Source organism: Bidens hawaiensis, unplaced genomic scaffold (genome assembly GCF_021521415.1).
Source record: "Bidens hawaiensis isolate Kalapana, Puna unplaced genomic scaffold, B.hawaiensis_p1.1 tig00000458_1, whole genome shotgun sequence".
In the NCBI taxonomy this organism is placed as follows: domain Eukaryota; kingdom Viridiplantae; phylum Streptophyta; class Magnoliopsida; order Asterales; family Asteraceae; genus Bidens; species Bidens hawaiensis.
Genome location: NW_027491030.1, coordinates 2861608 through 2884811, shown reverse-complemented (window position 1 = coordinate 2884811; position 23204 = coordinate 2861608). Strand labels below are relative to the sequence as shown.

General features: G+C 36.8%; 1 pseudogene; it reads left to right on the top strand.

The window, feature by feature from the left end:
* Window positions 1-2654: 2654 nt before the first annotated feature.
* LOC143625573 (DNA-directed RNA polymerase III subunit 1-like) lies at window positions 2655-18245 on the top strand (annotated as a pseudogene).
* The last annotated feature ends 4959 nt before the right edge of the window (window positions 18246-23204 follow it).

Here is a 23204-nt window from a genome sequence, read left to right as displayed (position 1 = left end):
TGAATCGATGGATTGACAAATTACTTTTTCTGCCCAGTTATGAAATGACGTTTCTATCCTCATGCTCTAATTATGAAATTACTCCATTGCCATCACTCTTCCTTTATATTCATAAACTTGTACGATACGCTTAAAGAATGAATCGATGGATTGACAAATTACTTTTTCTGCCCAATTATGAAATGACGTTTCTATCATCATGCTCTAATTATGAAATTACTCCATTGCCATCACTCTTCCTTTATATTCATAAACTTGTACGATACGCTTAAAGAATGAATCGATGGATTGACAAATTACTTTTTCTGCCCACTTATGAAATGACGTTTATATCCTCATGCTCTAATTATGAAATTACTCCATTGCCCATCACTCTTCCTTTATATTCATAAACTTGTACGATACGCTTAAAGAATGAATCGATGGATTGACAAATTACTTTTTTGCCCAATTATGAAATGACGTTTCTATCCTCATGCTCTAATTATGAAATTACTCCATTGCCCATCACTCTTCCTTTATATTCATAAACTTGTACGATACGCTTAAAGAATGAATCGATGGATTGACAAGTTACTTTTTCTGCCCAATTATGAAATGACGTTTCTATCCTCATGCTCTAATTATGAAATTACTCCATTGCTCATCACTCTTCCTTTATATTCATAAACTTGTACGATACGCTTAAAGAATGAATCGATGGATTGACAAATTACTTTTTCTGCCCAATTATGAAATGACGTTTATATCCTCATGCTCTAATTATGAAATTACTCCATTGCCCATCACTCTTCCTTTATATTCATAAACTTGTATGATACGCTTAAAGAATTAATCGATGGATTGACAAATTACTTTTTCTGCCCAATTATGAAATGACGTTTCTATCCTCATGCTCTAATTATGAAATTACTCCATTGCCCGTCACTCTTCCTTTATATATAATAATATTATAGATAAAGGAAGAGTGATGGGCAATGGAGTAATTTCATAATTAGAGCATGAGGATAGAAACATCATTTCATAATTGGACAGAAAAAGTAATTTGTCAATCCATAGATTCATTCTTTAAGCGTATCGTACAAGTTTATGAAGCGTCATGTTTTGTGTATTTACTCTTGTATCCTTTGTGGCTTACATATCCTTTATCTATATTAATATTATATATTATTATTAGTATTAATTATTAATATAATAATAGTTTCACTAAATGCAGCATATGAAAGGTCAGGAGCTGTGATTAGAATTGATTAAACTAATAATTACACTAAAGACGTTTAATGACTATTTATTTCGTCCTTAGTTCTTATATCCAACTCAAAAGCCTCTCATCCACTATATAAACAATAGAAGTCGTGTTTAGAAGGATGCTTCCAAGATCATCAACTTACAACAAAATACAAACACTTGTAAAGCTTGTCACGCTTATGTTTCTAATTCTATATTTGAAGTTTCAAGTTCCAAGTCAGGTGTTCGGTCCTCCTCGACAAACAAACTGCTTCGGTTGTTGTACCTTGGAAACATACGGATTCTCTTGGGAGACCCGCAGTCTATTTTAAGTGACCATGTTGAACAATAATCCTCATCCCCATTTAGTGTTATATTTCATTTCCTTGTACTCATTTAATTAGTTCTAACTTTGATCAACACTTCTTGTTAGATATTCGTTTATTAAAGGGAAATTAGATGGGATGAAGAAAACTTTGTCAAGAGAAAAAAGTACGTGATTATTTTAATATAGTTGTGGTTATTTAAATATTGGTATTGATGATGGTGATGTAGAAAATGTCTGAAAATTGAATAACGTATCGATTGGTATCAGTTTGCCATTGATTAAAGTTCTTATTGTTTGAAGATAGACAATAGTAATAGAAATAATATTACATTTGAATTAGAAACACTATAACATTAAGCTTCATTAAATATAAGGCGTTGCATTTTTTAAAAGAGAAATAATTTTCCAAAAATGATAGCAATATAAAATATTATTATAAAATAAGCACAAAATCGTTGAGAAGTACCAAATAACAAAAATGATTATTTTTTAATTGTAATTAACTATCTTTTTTTTTGAAGTATTGTATTTTACGTAATGAAAAATATTCACAAAGAGGATACCGTTAATTTTTAATCTGAATTCACAATTTCAATAAAACTGGATTCCTTCTTTAAATCAATTTGTACTTTAAGGAAAAAAATAATCTTATTTTAAATACTTTTTCCCATGTTTAATTTTTTTGTAAACATTATTTACATTTACATTAGTAATTGCTAGAAGCCATATGTTGACTTAAATTATCAGGGGATAACAAAATCATTATTTTAATCAAAAAGCATGCAATTTTTTTAAAAAAAAAAAATTATGTATAGCTGTTGAATATGTTGTTAACATGTATGATCAGGTTGTTTCATTATTCATTACATGTCTTGTTGCAAAACTTGTGTACTTATTTAACAACAATGTTTATTTTTATGGTTTATTTGTATCCAAGAGTGCACAATTGCACATATTGGTCAGTGAACATGACTTCATACAAATACGGCTTGCCTTCTTCTCATTAAAATATACCTTATAATGATCCATATATTCACAATCATGTACCAAGAATGGATCTGAACTGGGGTGTTTGGGTGTTTGGGAGTATCCTGTTATGATGAATGTCACAAAACCCACTCTTGCTGATGCATTGTCCGGTGAGAATTTGATTCTAATTGCGGAAGGTTACACTTCAATCTGTGTAGGTGTAGCAACATGAAGACAACATATGATAGTGGGGTTTTGCTTGGCTTGTATGTAAAAGAAGCAAATTGTTTTTAGACGAGTTGTCTATATCATTCTTTTAACTGGATTTTCGTTTCTACAAGTAGTTGTGTTTCTACAAATTACTTTCATAATTATAATATTTATTTTTAATAAATTTTAGTATAGGAGTGTATCATAAACAAGAAATGAATTAAATATAATACTTGTGCTATTATTATTATTATTATTTCACATATTGGTTTATTTGTTTCACGGTGGAGTTAATTACGAAAAAATCGCTCATTGACAACCAAAATACCCACCTATTATGAAATAAAATACAAAGTTAGATGAAGTTTATTTTGAAATAGTTAAACTTTTTATTGGTGGATCGAATAGAGTTTTGTGAACTTATTTGTGGTCTAAATTTAGGTTTATAACAAGAGATTAACAAGAAACCGCTATGAAAGAATATGGAATGGGTGATGAGACACACCAATGTCTTAAAAATTTATCACCATAGTACACACTAGAATCACGGGGCTGGAAAATAGTTGGAACCCTAAATGAATATCAACTAAGAACGAAGGACCATAAATGGTAATGTCGAACATTCAATAACGGAATTCTGTATTTTGTTGTCAACCCCATAGGTTAAGGGTGACGTGTTTTATTGTTGGCTTTCGATACTCACATGGAAATTCATTAACACAACCTTCCCAAAACTTCCAACAAAACCCTTGGATGGACATCTGATTGTCATTCAAAAGACCTCTGCACATTTGTAACTCATGGTTTCCCGTTTTGGAACGTAAATTTGTGGAAGATGACAGTTTACGTCTGAACAAAAGTATGGGTATTCCCAATGAATCTTGTACTATTTGGTTTGACCATAACATACATAATCGCGACCTGCAAGTTTATGCCTATCTCAAGTGATGGATTTACTGAAGAGATAGACACAACTAAGAATGTCGACGAATCTTACTATTCTTTGTTGTACCATCAAGGATAACAAGAAATTGTTTATACTGATACTCTTGCAATCCCAAGAAGATTTAATTTCGGACAAACTTAAAATTTGTAGCTTTATCATCCCCTTTATTTTAATCATGCAAACTTAGAACTTGTAACTATATTGTTTTTTTTTTATGAATTTTATCAAACACCGCTGGAATTTGTAGCTTTATCATCCAAATTATTTTAACAATCCGAAATTATAATTTATAACTTTGTCATTAAATTGATCAATAATTTGGATTACACAACTTCTGTCTAGGCAAATAGTTTGCTACTTCTTTATCGAAAAATATAGTGGGAATTTGTAAGTTTATCGTCTATTTTATGAATTTTATCGTATGACAATTGAATTCGTAGTTTTAATATACACATTATTTTAACCATCCATCTTATAATTTGTAACTTAATAATCAAATTTATTAACAATTTGGGTTAAACAACTTGTGGCTGCCCAAAGCGTTAGCACACTACTTTCTTTTGTATAATAATATAGTTGGTTACATGGATCTTAATCACGCACGAATCCAAATTATTTATATAGTACTTTTTGGACAACCCTAACATGTTCTTCTAATTTCACATTGCCTAATCGAAAATGGAGCCATACTACACAGTTGACGATTTATCATCTCTAACGCAATGTGAAATAGGGTATACTGTGACATTTGTTTGGATAAACTTTATGGCCTAGGTCAACAGTGAAAATATTTTTTTATATTATCTTTATTGATAAAAACGTAAGTGTGTTTTCCTTTAATATAAATTCACATTTAACACATTAACAAATGATCTAACGTTATAGCGCAAAAAAATCGCCGCCATGACCCCCCCCCCCACCAATGTGTGCACTTGTACAATAAAAAAAATATCCTCCAAAACATGTTTTGTGTTGTATAAGGTTCATGTCGAAAATTCAAATTCAGGACTTTCCAAAGCATGAACAATACATAATGATTTACGACGGTTTAAAAATTGTTATCAGTGAGCAAACGAAACTCATACCATTCAATTGTGGCATAGTAAAGGGGTTTATGTTAATTCCGTTAGTTTATTCTATTATTGAGCTTACCCACGAAAGAAGAAACTTCAAACTAATTGTTGATACACTTACATAAATGAAGCTTAGAACACATGCTAGCACAAACTACATAAACATACATACATCTAACAAATAAAATGATGTGCTCCTTAAATAGATGTTGTAGGAAAAATAATAGCCGGGGAATTCACTTGAAGTTGGTTCAGCTTAATCAGAGTAAGCCAATATTCCAATACATATCTACGTCTTGCGTACTCACATTTACATGTCACGCTAAATTGAAAAAAACTTCTTCTGAAAAAAGTTAACTTTACACACTAACATGTCTTATTATCTGGTAAACATTTTGAGGCCTACACAATTTACCACTGTCACAATTGATCATGATGGAAATTTCAGACTAATATTGCAGAATTATTTTTATCTTGAGTGTTTTATGTTTTCCATTCATTGATTCCACATGATTGCATGTTATTTTAAACCGACACATTTTTGGAAAAAGGGCCTGACCCTACATCTTTACTTTGCTTTACATCCCAAAATGATTGGGCTGACCCTGTACAGCTGAAGCGGAGAATACTAGAACTAAAATGAGCTATTGCAATGCTTGCTGATATCACTACAATTGAGCTTCATTGCTTTTCAAGCTGTTGGTATGAGCCAACCATAACACCTACGCTCGGGTGTATTTCACAATGCAAAAACATGTCTTTATGATAGTAGGCTATTATTACTTGTAGTATACAATTATTCTTTCCAGTTATACATGATTAATGTCTTATTAAAATTACTTTTTTCTATATTTGTAGATTTTTGAAAGTGTCCATATACACAAATCATGTGTATACAGTGTATATATATATATAATCAAATCGTTAACTTCATAATCACTAAATCATATACACTTGAAGTAGGGGTGCAATAATAAATAAAATTAACGTACTAGACACATACTCATACGTACCATACAAAATACTATCACAATTTTGGGATGGACATAATAGATTGTCTAAAACCAAGAATGGGTTGCTTGATAATACACAACCAAATCCAATCTAACATCTGTAACACCCCGACCAAAGGCGGATTATACATCGGGGCGCCACATATTGTTTCATTACTCGTGACACTATTGGGTGTCAATATTTAATAAATACATTCATTCGCGCATGCGCAGAGTAAACACAAGATATAAATAAACCAACATAAATCAATATATTATAAATCATAATATTCGAACAGCAATAACTTGTCTTGATACATTTTAATCTAGGTCCAAAAGTAAAAACGTCCTATGTGTCCACAAGCTCCAAAACAGCTACTGCAAACCTGAACATGTGTTAAAATAAACGTCAAACACTTGCGTGTTGGTGAGAAATCAAGTTTAATACAATACATAGGTAACAATAAATCTGCGCGCAACACGTGTATGTCTGGTGTTTAACAAGGGTGCAATCAGATTGTGATCAAGCCTAAATAGATCATAGCTCATAGTTCATAGTTCAATCCGTGCTCCCAATTGAGCACAAAAACGAGAAAACATCTGTGCAAGTGTAAACAAAGAAAACCGTAAACGATAGGTCTCCCGTGTTCATCTAATGGATCCATGAAAACTTCGGAATAGGCCGAACAAAGCGGTTAATGATACACACATACAAATAAACAGCCAAGTAAACGTCCTCAACACATGGGATACTGCGCGACTAAAGTTCATAAACAAGTTTAAGACTCTAAGTTTGTATGAACACATGATCATCCCAAAACATTAAAAGCAAAAAGGGATTAGGTACGAGATTACTCACTTGATAATCGGTGCGGTGTAAGATAAAGCAAGAACCAACTTTAAACAAGCACAAGTTAACCTATAATTAAAGATTATTGTTTTAATGATTGGTTTTAAGTCTTGATTATAAGTTAGCATAATTAATAAGTAAATTATTATATATAATATATGTTACCGGAAAAGCAGGGCAGAACAGGGAGGAAGACGGAGGCAGAGAGGGAGGCGGCAGAGAGCAAGGAAAACAGGAGAGATTAAGTGTTTTGTGTGTGTAGTGTTAGGAAAAATAATATTATTATTTATAGAGAAACCCTAGGGAACACAATCCCTAGAAAAAGGGGAAAAGATCTCAAAAAGTAAAAGATTCCAAAAGCAAAAGATATCAAAAGATATGGCAGCAGGGAAAAAGAGAAAAAGCTGACAGGGAACAGTAAAATGCATGGGCGGATCAGATAAAGGTACAGGTCAAGCATGGCAAAGCAGATCTCAAAAGATTATGTCAGTCACTTTATCTGCCAACCAATGGGGTTGGTGCGCATGCTGCGCCGAAAGTAACTTTTCAGACATAAAGCAGATTAGGTCAACAGCTCAAAAGATAAGACAACTCAAAAGCAACGGCTAGATTAAACAGAAGAAAACTCAAAGGGGGGTTAGCGCGAGAAGGCTCGAGCGCGAAGGCAGACACAGAAGGTCAAGAGAGCGCGAGCGCGAAGGCAGACAGAACCAACCTTAACGCGTCGCGGAAAGAACTACATTTCTAAGCGCGCCGCGGGAAGAATAACATTTCTTAGCGCGCCGCGGGAGGAACTAAAATTCCTAGCGCGCCGCGGGAAGAACTATAATTCTTCGCGAGTCGAGGGATGAACTACGATTCTTAGCGCGCTGCGAGAAGAACTACAAATCCTTAGCGCGTCGCGGGAAGAACTACCATTCTTAGCGCGCTGCGAGAAGAGTTCGTCTCGCGTATCGCTGTAACAGGTGGTCTTCACGCAGGATTCCTTGTAAGGGGTCTGGCGCGTGGAGCTGCGCAGACAACCTTAGGCGGGAAGGAACAAAGGACAAGCAAAGAGTTAGAAGAAAAAGAGGGAAACAAGGCGTAAGGGCGGGACGGCGACAAGAGGGAAAAGAAGGCGGAAAGAGAGAAGGAGAGGGACGGGACGGCGGAAAGAAAGAGAGAGAAAGAGGCGGGAAGGAAAATATATATTATTATTAAAAGTAAAATATAAGTATAAATATTAAATCATAAAAGAAAGAGATCGGGTCAGAGAAACGGGTACCTGGGTCGGGTCGGATCGGGGCAGATGTCACAGTCTCCCCTACTTTAAGAAATTTCGTCCCGAAATTTATCTCGAAGTAGGTTGCGCAGAGAACAGGTGCGGGTACTTGATCTTCATTTGATCTTCCCTTTCCCATGTAAACTCGGCTCCGCGCTTGGACTCCCAGCGAACTTTCACGATAGGGATACGACTGCGCTTGGTTTGCTTTACCTCGCGATCCATAATCTCAACAGGCTTCTCAATGAAATGCATAGTTTCATCAACTTGAACTTCATCAAGTGGAATGTGAAGGTTCTCGTCGGCTAAACACTTCTTGAGATTGGATACATGGAACGTTGGATGCACATTACTGAGCGCGGGCGGCAGGTCAAGTCTGTAGGCAACTTTTCCCACACGCGCGAGAATCTTGAATGGTCCAACATATCGAGGAGCAAGCTTACCTTTCTTCCCAAAGCGGACAACACCTTTCCAAGGCGACACTTTGAGGAGAACAAGATCACCAACTTGAAATTCGAGAGGCTTCCGCCTACGATCTGCGTAACTCTTCTGTCGGCTTCTGGCAGTCAGCAGATGATCACGGATCTTGGCGATTTTATCGGTTGTCTCTTGAACAAGTTCGGGTCCTGTGATTTGAGCTTCTCCCACTTCGTTCCAACAAATCGGGGAGCGGCACTTACGACCGTAAAGTGCTTCAAATGGGGCCATACCGATACTGGAATGATAGCTGTTATTATAAGAGAACTCGATCAAAGGCAGGTGCGAATCCCAATTACCTCCAAAATCAAGAACACAAGATCGGAGCATATCCTCAAGAGTTTGAATAGTTCGCTCAGACTGACCGTCAGTCTGAGGATGATATGCCGTACTCATGTCCAAGCGAGTTCCTAGCGCAGATTGGAGAGATTTCCAAAAGCGAGATATAAAACGGCCATCGCGATCGGATATGATGCTCAAAGGAGTACCATGGCGGCAGACAATTTCCTTGACATAAAGCTGCGCGAGTTGCTCAACACGGTAGTTTTCACGAATGGGCAGAAAGTGAGCAGACTTAGTCAAACGATCCACTATTACCCAGATGCTATCATGTTTGCTTGCTGTCAAAGGTAACTTGGTAATAAAGTCCATCGCTACACATTCCCATTTCCACGTAGGAATTTCTGGTTGTTCGAGCAAACCAGATGGGCGTTGGTGTTCAACTTTCACTTTAGAACAAGTCAGACATCTAGCTACGAACACAGCAATGTCCTTTTTCATACCGGGCCACCAATAAGTAATGCGCAAATCCTTGTACATCTTATCAGCGCCAGGATGAATAGAATACCGAGATTTGTGCGCTTCACTCAGGATATCAGCGCGAAGATTCTCATCAAAGGGAATCCAGATGCGATTAAGATAACAGAGAATTCCACTCAGATTAGGGACAAAGTGCGTTTCCGCGCCACACGCTAACTCGGCGCGAAGGTTACCATTACTGATGGATGTGCGCTGCGCGTCACGAATGCGCGATTCAAGGTTGCTTTGGATCAGCGCGAAGTGAAGCTGCGTGCGCGGCAAGATACAGTTAAGCTGGCAGGGTTTTCGGCTGAGCGCATCGGCTACCACATTAGCCTTACCAGGATGATACCGGATCTCACAATTGTAATCGCTGATGAGTTCGTTCCATCGGCGTTGTCTCATGTTAAGTTCCTTCTGATCAAAGATATGCTGAAGGCTTTTATGGTCAGTGTAGAGGATGCACTTAGTACCATAAAGGTAGTGTCTCCAGATCTTCAAGGCAAATACGACTGCACCAAGTTCGAGATCGTGAGTTGTATAATTCTTTTCATGAATCTTAAGTTGCCTTGATGCGTAAGCGATAACCTTGCCTCGTTGCATAAGAACACAACCGAGACCTTGGTTGGATGCATCGCAATACACGACAAAATCTTCATTACCCTCAGGTAGCGCAAGGACAGGAGCTTCACACAACAAACGCTTGAGCGTCAGAAAGGCTTCTTCTTGCTTCGAGCCCCAAATATACGGTTTACCTTTGTGCGTTAGAGCTGTTAAAGGCAAAGCGATCTTCGAGAAGTTCGAAATGAAGCGCCGGTAATAACCAGCTAAGCCCAGAAAGGAACGGATTTCGGTAGGAGAGGATGGCGTAATCCAGTTCTTGATTGCTTCAATTTTGGATGGGTCGACATGGATACCCATCTTGTTAACAACATGGCCAAGAAACTGTACTTCATCCGACCAAAATTCACACTTGGAAAGCTTAGCATAAAGCTGCTCGGTTCGAAACTTTTGCAACACCAACCGAAGATGTTGCTCATGCTCGGCCTTGGTCTTAGAATACACCAGAACATCATCGATAAACACGATCACGAATTTATCCAGGAAGGGCCTACACACCCGATTCATTAGATCCATGAAAACGGCGGGTGCGTTGGTTAGACCGAAGGACATGACCAAGAATTCAAAATGGCCATAACGAGTTCGAAAAGCAGTCTTCGGAACATCTTTATCGCGGATGCGCAACTGGTGATAACCAGAGCGGAGATCAATCTTCGAGAAACAAGAGGCACCTTGGAGTTGATCAAAGAGGTCGTCAATACGCGGTAAGGGATACCGGTTTTTAATGGTGAGTTTGTTCAACTCGCGGTAATCGATACACATGCGAAACGATCCATCTTTCTTTTTAACGAACAACACCGGAGCACCCCAGGGCGAAGAGCTAGGGCGAATGAATCCTTTAGCAGTCAACTCTTGAAGTTGGCTTGCCAATTCTTGCATCTCAGCGGGTGCAAGACGATAAGGAGATTTAGCTACGGGGGAAGCACCAGGGACAAGATCAATACGGAACTCAACTTCACGAGCGGGAGGGATACCAGGAAGATCATCAGGAAAAACTTTAGGGAAATCACGCACAACAGGGATATCGCGAAGCTTCTTCTTTTCTTCAGCAGGTTTAACCACATGGGCTAGAAATGCAATACACCTTTTCCTCATGAGTCTTTGGGCTTCGGCGCAAGACATAAGTTTAAGACCGCGGGAGGGTTTTTCGCCGTAGATATGAAGATCACCATTTTCTCGAGGTATGCGAATCATCTTCTTGGCGCAAATAACTTCGGCGCGATTATGCGTAAGCCAGTCCATACCAATAATAACATCAAAGCTTCCAAGAGGCATGGGGATGAGGTCGATCAGAAAATCGTTTTCGTTAAGGTTAAGCGTGCAATCTTTAATCACCGAGTTAATTAAAACAGTTTCACCGTTAGCCAATTCAACTGAAAAATCTTCTTTTAAATCGTTGCGCGGTCGCGCAAACTTCTGCTCGAAGGCGTGAGAGATAAAACTTCGATCGGCGCCAGTATCAAAAAGTACAGAAGCATAAAATCCGTTAAGCAAAAATGTACCATTCACTACGTCATTATTCGCTTGCGCTTGGTGCGCGGTTATGTTAAAAGCTCGTCCACGCGTCACTTGGTTCGAAATCTGGTTCACCGGACTCGCTTGTGTGATTTGCACTTGTAGTCTCGGGCACGCGTTCCGGAAATGACTGGGATCACCGCAGTTAAAGCACGATCTGGGTCGTGGGTTTTGGTAGGTTGGTTGTGGGTTCTGCGGGTACACTGGTGGTATTGGCGCAATTGGATTGGCGGGAGGGACTCTACAGTATTCGGCTGAGTGACCAACGCGGCCACATCGGTTACATTGTCGACACGTGGTCTGAGTTGGGTGGTGAAGTCTACAGGTTGGGCAAAAGGGTTGATTTCCTGTGTAAGGTTTCTTAGGTGGCGGGGCAGGGAGTGCGGGATTGGTTAAGGCATAGTTATGGACTACAGGAGGTGTTGGGTAGGCTGTCAGTGGGGTAGGCGTGTAAACTGGAGGTTGGTAGATGGGTTGCTGGACAATGGGCGGGTTGGTAAGCGCATAGGCCTTGCGCCTGCGCTTGAGGTTGTTACGGTTTGAGGGTTCAGGTTTGGTTTCTGTTGGTTCAGGGGCAGTCTTGGTGAGTCTGGTCTTCTCAGCTCCCCGCAGGAACAGGGTTCCTGCTCTGACATGGTTGTCGCTGAGCACAGCGGCCAACTCGATGGCGTCAGAGAGGGTTGCTGGGTTTCTGGCCCATACAGAATCTTGAATTTCCATGGGGAGACCCGCAAGGAATTTCTCTATGGCTCGGCGGGAAGGGGTAACAAGGTGAGGGACAAGCAGGCTTAGTTCATGGAAACGCGTCGCGTACTCGCGCGCTTCTCCACTGTATTGCTTCAGGTTCCAAAATTCTTCCTCCAGGCGCTTTACTTCGTTGGGGGGGCAGAATTCTCGCGTCAAGAGATCCTTAAATTCCTCCCAGAGTATGCTGGAAGCAGCTTCTGCGCCACGCGCATGGGCTACTCCATTCCACCATGTAAGCGCTCTGGATTCCAGGACACTGGAGGCATATAGGGTTCGTCTGTCATGAGGGCATTGGGTATGGAGGAAAGTGTTTTCAATCTTTTCGAGCCATTGGAGCATCACGGTGGCTCCTTCAAGACCTGTGAACTTTGGAGGGTTACCCGCGTTAAAGGACTTAATGTTATAACTGGAGGTATTGTTTTGGCTCAAGGCTTGGGCTATCGCGGCGGCCATTTCCTGGGAACGTTGCTGTCTACGCATGCGCGAGGCTTCTCTTCTCTGAAATCGGCGAGATAGCGGAGGCATTCTATAAAAGTTTTAATTTTAGTTAATATCTTGGTTTTAGCGCAAAGTATAACCTCGAAAAGCTTGGTTTCGCGAAGTCAGTTACTGTCAAAAGTTAAAGTAAAATAAATGACCCTAAATGCAGACTTAATAAAGGTAACGAATTCGAATCAAGAATCGACAATTCATGTATCACCATGACTTTCCGAATTCCCAATTTAAAATATACGAGCAAACGAGTATTGGAGATTGACGATTCATGTATCACCATGACTTTTCAAGTCTCCATCCTCAGAACATAATCGTAAATGGAAATTGAAAATCAACTATTCATGTATCACCATGACTTTTCGGATTTTCAAACCCAACAAACGAATATGCAAGAAAAATCAATAAAAATCGAAATTCAGCAAAAGTCGAAATATCGCGAAATAAATCATAAAATCATATACTGCGCAAGCGCGAGCATATTCATAAATAACGAGTAATTAACAATAAGCGCGCAAACATGAGATTTCTCTCATGCGCGAGAAGGGACTCTTAGGTATTCTAGGCCGTTACGTCTAACCACCTATCCTAAAGTCAACGAGCTCTGATACCAATCTGTAACACCCCGACCAAAGGCGGATTATACATCGGGGCGCCACATATTGTTTCATTACTCGTGACACTATTGGGTGTCAATATTTAATAAATACATTCATTCGCGCACGCGCAGAGTAAACACAAGATATAAATAAACCAACATAAATCAATATATTATAAATCATAATATTCGAACAGCAATAACTTGTCTTGATACATTTTAATCTAGTTCCAAAAGTAAAAACGTCCTATGTGTCCACAAGCTCCAAAACAGCTACTGCAAACCTGAACATGTGTTAAAATAAACGTCAAACACTTGCGTGTTGGTGAGAAATCAAGTTTAATACAATACATAGGTAACAATAAATCTGCGCGCAACACGTGTATGTCTGGTGTTTAACAAGGGTGCAATCAGATTGTGATCAAGCCTAAATAGATCATAGCTCATAGTTCATAGTTCAATCCGTGCTCCCAATTGAGCACAAAAACGAGAAAACATCTGTGCAAGTGTAAACAAAGAAAACCGTAAACGATAGGTCTCCCGTGTTCATCTAATGGATCCATGAAAACTTCGGAATAGGCCGAACAAAGCGGTTAATGATACACACATACAAATAAACAGCCAAGTAAACGTCCTCAACACATGGGATACTGCGCGACTAAAGTTCATAAACAAGTTTAAGACTCTAAGTTTGTATGAACACATGATCATCCCAAAACATTAAAAGCAAAAAGGGATTAGGTACGAGATTACTCACTTGATAATCGGTGCGGTGTAAGATAAAGCAAGAACCAACTTTAAACAAGCACAAGTTAACCTATAATTAAAGATTATTGTTTTAATGATTGGTTTTAAGTCTTGATTATAAGTTAGCATAATTAATAAGTAAATTATTATATATAATATATGTTACCGGAAAAGCAGGGCAGAACAGGGAGGAAGACGGAGGCAGAGAGGGAGGCGGCAGAGAGCAAGGAAAACAGGAGAGATTAAGTGTTTTGTGTGTGTAGTGTTAGGAAAAATAATATTATTATTTATAGAGAAACCCTAGGGAACACAATCCCTAGAAAAAGGGGAAAAGATCTCAAAAAGTAAAAGATTCCAAAAGCAAAAGATATCAAAAGATATGGCAGCAGGGAAAAAGAGAAAAAGCTGACAGGGAACAGTAAAATGCATGGGCGGATCAGATAAAGGTACAGGTCAAGCATGGCAAAGCAGATCTCAAAAGATTATGTCAGTCACTTTATCTGCCAACCAATGGGGTTGGTGCGCATGCTGCGCCGAAAGTAACTTTTCAGACATAAAGCAGATTAGGTCAACAGCTCAAAAGATAAGACAACTCAAAAGCAACGGCTAGATTAAACAGAAAAAAACTCAAAGGGGGGTTAGCGCGAGAAGGCTCGAGCGCGAAGGCAGACACAGAAGGTCAAGAGAGCGCGAGCGCGAAGGCAGACAGAACCAACCTTAACGCGTCGCGGAAAGAACTACATTTCTAAGCGCGCCGCGGGAAGAATCACATTTCTTAGCGCGCCGCGGGAGGAACTAAAATTCCTAGCGCGCCGCGGGAAGAACTAGAATTCTTCGCGCGTCGAGGGATGAACTACGATTCTTAGCGCGCTGCGAGAAGAACTACAAATCCTTAGCGCGTCGCGGGAAGAACTACCATTCTTAGCGCGCTGCGAGAAGAGTTCGTCTCGCGTATCGCTGTAACAGGTGGTCTTCACGCAGGATTCCTTGTAAGGGGTCTGGCGCGTGGAGCTGCGCAGACAACCTTAGGCGGGAAGGAACAAAGGACAAGCAAAGAGTTAGAAGAAAAAGAGGGAAACAAGGCGTAAGGGCGGGACGGCGACAAGAGGGAAAAGAAGGCGGAAAGAGAGAAGGAGAGGGACGGGACGGCGGAAAGAAAGAGAGAGAAAGAGGCGGGAAGGAAAATATATATTATTATTAAAAGTAAAATATAAGTATAAATATTAAATCATAAAAGAAAGAGATCGGGTCAGAGAAACGGGTACCTGGGTCGGGTCGGATCGGGGCAGATGTCACAACATCAACTGTCACACCCAATCCAACTCACTCGTTTTAAGACGTGATAGACTTATACATTTTTCAAAGTTTAGTCGTTAGATCATACTCTAATCAGAATACTTTCGTTTCTTATTCAACTATATTAATCATTTATTCATTTACACGCCCCCTGACACTAATCAAGCCCGATTAAATACTCGTCGCGCCCCCGACGCAACGCGCGGACACTTTTACTGGTAAATACTTCTTGGCACCTCTTCATCTTCCATATTACGCCGTATAATTTATTGGCTCATTACTTCTCCGACAGCTTACTACCTCCGGCGCATTCAACCCATCATCCGTTATCGACATCAACAATCACGTTAATTCCTCCATCAATTTCACCCTTTCAATTTCACAGCTTATATATATATCCTAATTTTATTATTACAGCTTCAGATGTAGAAGATGATAAGAATCAACCATCTCATCTCTTTTCTTCGATTTACTGGTGAGTTCTTTGCTCTCAGATTTTATATTATACTGGGTTATATGTCCGATTTCAGAATAACAATTTTTGGGCATTTCACTGTAGCACCTTTTCTTTTACTTTTATATATGTATGTCTTTAACCGATAAGATCTTAGTCTTGATTATGTTTAAAATGATTTAGGGTTTATAAAACTTGAATTGAAGGTGTTAGTTATATTTGTAAGGTTTTCATTTGCAGAGGATTTGATCAGTAGGGCTCATAGGAAACCTCAGCTTTCTCATAATCGAGATAAGGATGAAGGGTTGCGACGAACGCACTGGTTCCGGTCGGATACTGGGATTTCATTGCTAAGGTCATGTTTTTCTATGAATTTTGTTAAAGAATTTAATATGGTAATTGTCATTCATCTAATAAATATTTTACAGCTCATATTTTGACCCATTTACTTACTTAACAAGCCGATTTGGTTCGGGTGTATCCCAGATTCGCCAACGAGAAAAGCTTAAATATTTTAACACGTTTGCTTGAACTTGATTAAGTAATGTGTGTTTTCAATATTTGAATTTTGTGTTAATGCATGGTAGATGTACGGTGAAAAACACATATCATAAGCATGTCACTTGTGGTCTTGAATACTTTTATGAGACTAAATATCTTATGATGATTTTATTCATCCAGGTGGGTATTCCTATAAATATGGCTCGGGTTTTGACATATCCTGAGCAGGTTACACATCACAATATAGAGACACTGAGGCAGGCGGTGTGTAATGGTACCTATAAATACCCGGGTGCGAGGCATATCAGAAAGTCAGATGGCACCATCCTGTAAGACTAAGTGCTTTGAGTTCTGATTAGTGGGCTGTTTAGGTAAAAGTCAACTAAAGTTGACACATGATTGACTAAAGTTCACTGTTACAGGTCATTGATTATTAGAGCTAGAAAGCGGTTAGCTGACGAGTTAAGATTTGGTGACTTTGTTGAGCGACACTTAGTCGATGGCGATCTTGTTCTTTTTAATAGACAACCGAGTTTGCATCGTATGTTGATCATGTGTCACAGAGTGAGTTTGATGCAACTTTTATAAATAAAAGCTGTATTATTATTATTATTTGATGTATGCAGGCAAGAATTATGCCTTGGAGGACATTAAGATTCATTGAATCTGTTTGTAATCCTTACAATGCTGATTTTTATGGTGATGAGATGAATATACATTTTCCACAAACCGAAGAGGCCCGGGCAGAGGCGTTAATGCTAATGGGGGTAATTAATCATCTTTGCAAATCACTTGTTATAAATATTGTTATTGTCATGTCACTTAAATAATTGTTTTTAATTATGCAGGTGCAAAACAATTTATGCACACCGAAAAACGGGGAGATATTGGTTGCATCCACTCAAGATTTTTTGACATTTTCGTTTCTTATAACAAGAAAAGACACGTTTTATGATCGTGCTTCGTTTTCACTTATGTGTTGTTAACTTGTTATATGAGTGATGCAATGGAAATGCTTGACTTGCCTATGCCGGCTATAATTAAGGCAAGATAACAGAAATTATACTTATATATGTTGATGTGCGTATATGCACTTATGGCGTTTAATTTAACTTTATTTTGCATTTTTACTATTTGACTTGCAGCCAATAGAGCTTTGAACCGGTAAACAGTTGTTTAGCGTATTGTTGCGACCGTATGCAGATATGAAAGTTTATTTGAATCTGACTGTTACTGAAAAGAGTTACACAAGCCCGAGTGGAAAACAGGTCAAGCCGTATGAGACAATGTGCCCGAATGATGGATATGTTTATATTCACAATAGTGAGCTTTTAAGCGGCCAGCTTGGAAAGGTTACTTTAGGTCTGTTTTATGTTTTCCATTTAACGGGTGCTTTGACCCATTTGACCCGCTTTCCTGTATTTTTATAATTATTTTTATTTATTTACAGGGAACGGAAACAAGGATGGAATCTACTCGGTTCTTCTTAGGGATTACAATGCTTATGCTGCTGCTGCTGCATGTATGAACCGATTAGCAAAATTAAGGTACATTTTTAGCACCATGTGACTATATAACTAATGTACTAAGTATTACTATTATTACGCTAAACGGTGATATTTTTTTGATGCAGTGCGCGGTGGATAGGAAATCATGGATTCTCCATTCGAATCAACGATGTTCAACCTGGCGATAATTTGAAAGACAACACGAATAAAATCATATCGGAAGGCAATAAAAAATGTGATAATTTTATACTTGATTTTAATGAAGGAAAGCCTAAGTTGCAGCCTGGTTGTAATGCTGCTCAGACCCTTGAAGCCGAGATAACAGGTGTCCTGAATAGCATCAGGGATGAAACCGGGAAGGTAAAACCGTAAAACATTATTCAAGGGTAAATTTTAAATTACCTTTTACACATTTTTAACCTAAATGAAGTATCTCTTGTTCGTCATGATTATGTTTCAGGTAGAAGAAATTGTTGTTCGAGCTGCATATGAGTTACAACTTACAAGCACTTCAAGTGGAAAGAAAGGTTTTCGGTTGATCCTATATATGCCTGTAAACGACTCGAACTAACACAAACAGGGGCATAACATGGGTATTCATGTTTGTTCCTTTAACTGAACACAAACACGACTAATTAAACTAACTCTTGTTCATCTCTGTTCGTTAAGAAAATGTACGTGTTTGTGCTTGTTCATCTCTGTTCGTTAAGAAAATGTACGTGTTTGTGCTTGTGCTTATTCATGTTTGTTCGTTAACATTATAAAAAAACAGTTCATGACCATAAACGAGCACAAACAAACATGAATGAACCTAAACAAACAAACAAACAAATATATATGCACATTAACGGGTTAGTGGCGTGTTACTAACATCTTTAATTAGTTTTAATAGTTATAAAATTACATAGTTAAATGGGTTACATAAACGAATCGTCATTAATGAACGTGAATAAACAAACATAAACGAATGTTCACAAACGTAAATTAAAAATCAAAACACATGTTGGCTGTTAATATTTGTTGAGGTGCATCAGTTTTAGCATCTTCTCAAGCTTGATGGAACATGCAAAGAAACATGTTATTAGGTGACCGACCGTTTGATGGCCAAGTTAGACTCATGTTTAGTAATTAGTATGTGATATGTAAAAGTTAGAAAGGGGATTAGTATTGAGAGAGACAGCGAGCGGGCTGGTAAGGAAAACAGTGTCGTTCATAGGGTTTGGGTGAAGTGCAATGGTCCAAATCTGTAATGTTTGACACACCTATTCAATTTTTAGACGAATGATTTGTACCCAACACCAGACCCACAACATTTAACTTGGTTAAGTAGTTAATGTAGTCAAGACATTTTTAGTAAAGGCTTATTCACCAGATATTGAAGGAAACTGGGGAAGAGTTGTCTGGATTTCAATGTGGTCTAGCAAATGATTTTTGTAAGTTAATTTTTACAAGTTGATTTGGAAACCGACTTTTGCCCATATCTATGCTATATATAATATACCAATGATGGGCAAATTAAGACGCTTTGTTTAGGTAATTTACAACATTTAATGCATGAGATACAACATTAATTAGGGGCACAAATGTCATTCTAACATCAAATCTCACATTCATTTGCAATGTCTTCAAATAATTACAAGATTCATCCCTTAAAATTACACAATTGGTCCTTAGTCTTTTACATATATATTATTTTATTTTCATTTTTAACCAAACTACCCCTCACGATTTTTAAACGGTCATAACTTTTTCGTACGTTAAAATTTTTTAAAATAAATGACATCATATAAACGAGCATTTTATCATCTTTAATTTGAGTATCATATTGCAATAGTTTTCGAAGTAAAAAAAATTATGCAAAAGTGTGTGCGGTTTGCTTTTGATGGTTTTTTAATTAAACAATGAGTTAACTTTACACGTTTTTTTATCGTCGAAAACCGAATCTAAACTGTTTCTAAATAAAACCCAACTAAACCGAACCAACGATTAGGTTCTGATTTAGTTTGTACTTCGATAAAAAAATTGAGTTTAAAATTTAAAACAAGAATTATTAATCTGCATATACCTTCACTTCAAACTAATCATCAACTAATACATTATTAAGAGAATCATACCATGAGCAAAGATAACTTTGGTCATATAAATAATAAACCTTATTAGAATTAATAGAAGGCGAAATAATAAAAAGAACAAAAAATATAAAAAAAAACACTAGAAATTTGACTAAATTAAAGTTGTAATAGACGAGTTTGCTCGTATTAAACAAAACTGTGGTTAACTATATTTTAACTATGTCTAATATATATTATATCTAATACTAAATAAGTAAATAATTAACATTTCAATATGTACGGCACCTCCGTTTTCAATCGTGAAACCAAACTGGTGAATGATCTCACAGTTTTAAACGAAATAATAAACACCCAAAAACTTGTTACTAATTATCAAAGTACGTGTTTCCAGTTTCCCGCTGCATCGCGCGGGCACCTTTCTAGTGAATATTAATGTCAATTCTGTTGTGAAATTGCAAAGGAAGCTGATATGCGTAAGGTAATGGTGATTATGTTTTCTTTCTTATTCTTAGTTTTTCTGTTAATCTTGTTTTATTTATTTTATGATCTTCAATTAATTAGGACAAATTTGTTTGCGGGTTGAGAAAATGAAGGAAATTGCAAAGCAAAGGGCTAATGAAGAGAGACTTGGATTAGAATCTGAGTTGATAATCTTGTAATACACTTGTAGTTTGTGTAATTCTTCATACGAGGTTGTTAGAAACCAACGCGTCCATTAATTATACATTATGCATACGTTTTTTAAATTTATTTGTATGGTGAATTCCTTTGTTTTAGCTTGACCTATTGTTGATTGTGGAGAAACTGCAACACTTATGAGATTATGGTCCATAACAAAATAAGGTTTGTAGTAGATTATCTTTTTTTTTTTTTGGCTTCTAAACGAATTCAATGAAATGAGAATCAGTTTAATGGACCAGTTTTAGCATATGAGAAAAAACGATAACCGAGAATGTTACATAGTTAGGGGACGAAATCATATAGAGGAATTTAAAATTGTTGTACATTATGATGTTTGATGCGTTTGACTTGCTTCACTTAATCTACCTATGCATATCATAACATGAAGTTCTCTTAAATTGGGTTCTTCTTAGACATTATTATTGCTAGCCATTTGAATTAGTAAAATATTTTAATTTAATATCTTATGGTTTTCTCAGTGTGTTTGAAACAATTCTCTCCTATAATTTAATCCACATCAGTTAGTTTATGAGCAAAGCTGGTTCAGGTTGTAGCCAATTTATAAAGGAGAAATGACAAGCTTACAATGGACATGTTAATGTTGCTATACATATTTCTTATCTTTCGTTTCGTAACTATATCCACTACAAATTTTGCGATACCAAATACCGATAACATAACGAACTAACCCCATGCTGACCTAAATTTTCTTGCGTCCCCGCCGCAACGCGCTGGCACATTTACTAGTATGTATATATATATATAATTATGTGAAACGAATAATGTAAACTAACATCCATAAATGAATGAGAATAAAAGCTAGTCGTTCCATATATATGTAAAATAACACATATATATATATATAGGTATTGGTTCATTTCAGAAGTATTTTTATTGCGAGAAGTGCGAGAAATGATTATAGCCAATCATAGATTTTCTTTGTATTTTTTTATTTCAACTATATGCAAGGGTGTATTGGTAATCTTTTCGTATATTATATTTGGTAATGTTTAATGGTTTGAATGTTTCATATATTGCATATTTATTACCATTCAAGAAAAAAAATACACCTATCCCTCACAAATCCCATATTTATAGCAAACTATACCCAAATCCATAAATGTTTGCAGATTGTTTGTTGATAATATCTAGTTTGATTTTTTTTTTCAAGGAAGTTACAGTGTCTTTTTATCATTTTATTCTAAGGTGGTTTTTATTGTTTTTTCATACATTTCTTTAACAATTTTGTGTCATCTGCTTGATTAGTTAAGTATGTAGCCAACTGCAAATTTTCATTATCTACTACATCATGATTATGTACGTATGTGTCTCGGTCACAACTGATTCATGAACATATATATATCTGATTATGTACGTATGTATATCGATTAGAACTAATTCATGAACACATGTGTTTAAAAATGAACAACTTATTCATAAACACATGGTTTAACCATGTACCCGTCTATATTACGTTGGCATGTATTTAGGTGTTTCTGTTTCTATCTAATTGTTTACACATGTACTTGATAATTTATAAACTGGTATGTCAGTTCTTATAAATGTATCTATCAATGTATGTATATTTACTTGTGCCTATCTATCTAGGCATATATTTGGGAATGTAGACGGGTTCGATGTGTGTACGCATGTAGGCACGTATCGTTTGATTGTTTGTATCGAGATACGAACTTATGTTCGTACATGGGTATGTATATACGTACATATTTGGGTGTACGTTGTTGTCATGGTATGTATGTACATAATTGTTTAGGTATGTACATATGTTGTTAGGAGGGATGTATGTGCGTAGTCGTAAAGCTTCATGTGTACGAGGTTTTATGTAGGTGTGATTGTATGTAAATGCATATGCGTTGGGGTATGTATGTGGGTATTCGATAGGTATGTAGGTATGGATCGATGTATGTAGGTACGTACGTACGTATGTAGGTATGTATGTACGTATGTACAGAAGATAAATGGAAAGAACAAAACAATCCTTTTTTTTATTCTGATACACATTAGTTTAAAACAAACCTTTTTATGCTTATTCTCGTGTTCAGGGTCTTCAATATTTAACATACCATTTACAAACCTGAAAAAGCTAATTTTCTTCGCGATTTATTCACTTTTTCCCTCTACCCAACACAAAAAAAAAAATAATAATAACAAAAACTTAAAAATATGTTAGCATAAAATTAACTCAAGTACCATACACTCTAGTGAACAAACACAATCATAATCACCATTAAAGTCACATTCAATGTTTAATTGCCGTTGATTTTTTATTAGCTACACACTAATTACTTTTTTGCCATTGTAAGCAATTAACATCTAGTAATAAGTTCTTGGTATTTACTAAATTGCCATGGTGTAACATAAACCGTTGATATGTGTAGTTAATGGTTGATATTTACTTCTCGCACTTCTCGCTATAATATCACTTCTCGCAAGATCCATCCCCTATATATATATATACTAGTTTTTATCCCCCGTATTACGGGGTTTTTTTTAATGTTTGTTCTAATATTTATTTATTTTTTGAATTTATATTTTTTTTATTGTATGAAAGTTAATAATATACTTATGGATAATAAATTGTTTTACAAATAAATGAGATGTTATAACCCGATTTAAAAGCTATATGGTTTTGATGAGACCCAAGACCCGTTTATTTTTTTTACTATAAAATTGGTTTTTAATTATAATTAATAATAAATAATATTTATGAAAGTTAATAATATACTTATGGTTTGATGAGACCCAAGACCCGTTTTTTTTACTATAAAATTGGTTTTTTAATTAAAATAATATATATATATATATATATATCTTTTTTAA